Source organism: Phaethon lepturus, unplaced genomic scaffold (assembly GCF_000687285.1).
Source record: "Phaethon lepturus isolate BGI_N335 unplaced genomic scaffold, ASM68728v1 scaffold31607, whole genome shotgun sequence".
In the NCBI taxonomy this organism is placed as follows: domain Eukaryota; kingdom Metazoa; phylum Chordata; class Aves; order Phaethontiformes; family Phaethontidae; genus Phaethon; species Phaethon lepturus.
This window is the reverse complement of record NW_010553062.1, coordinates 4,232-4,659: the sequence shown is the minus strand read 5'-3', so window position 1 is coordinate 4,659 and position 428 is coordinate 4,232.

Sequence of the window (428 nt, the reverse complement as noted above, 5' to 3'; positions counted from 1 at the left end):
CGCGCCGCGCTCTCCCGGCCGTTAGCTTTCGGGCCGTCGCTTACAGCAACCTTCCTGCTCGACGCACGTTTAACCACTGCGTGACAACGCCCAAGTAAACCCCAGCCCCGGTGCCTGCGAAGGGGCACTGGGCTCTGCTCGGCCTCTCTCTGCAGCCACAGGGAAATCTGAATTTCTTTCCGGGAGAGCAGGCAACCTGGCGAAGGTCAGACTTATCCTCCATCCCCCGGGCAGGGAGGCAGCCCAGCCCTCTCTGGCAGAGATGCTCCGGTTGCCGCACACCGCTCTGTTAAAACCCATTTTCTGTCCCCCTTCTCCCTGCAGAGCAAGAGCGGGCACGTGCAGCGCTCGCTGACTTTACCCCCCTCTTAAGAGCCTCCATCGCAACCTGCTCCCCTGCCCCTCGTACCTGGGCAGAGCTCAGCGGG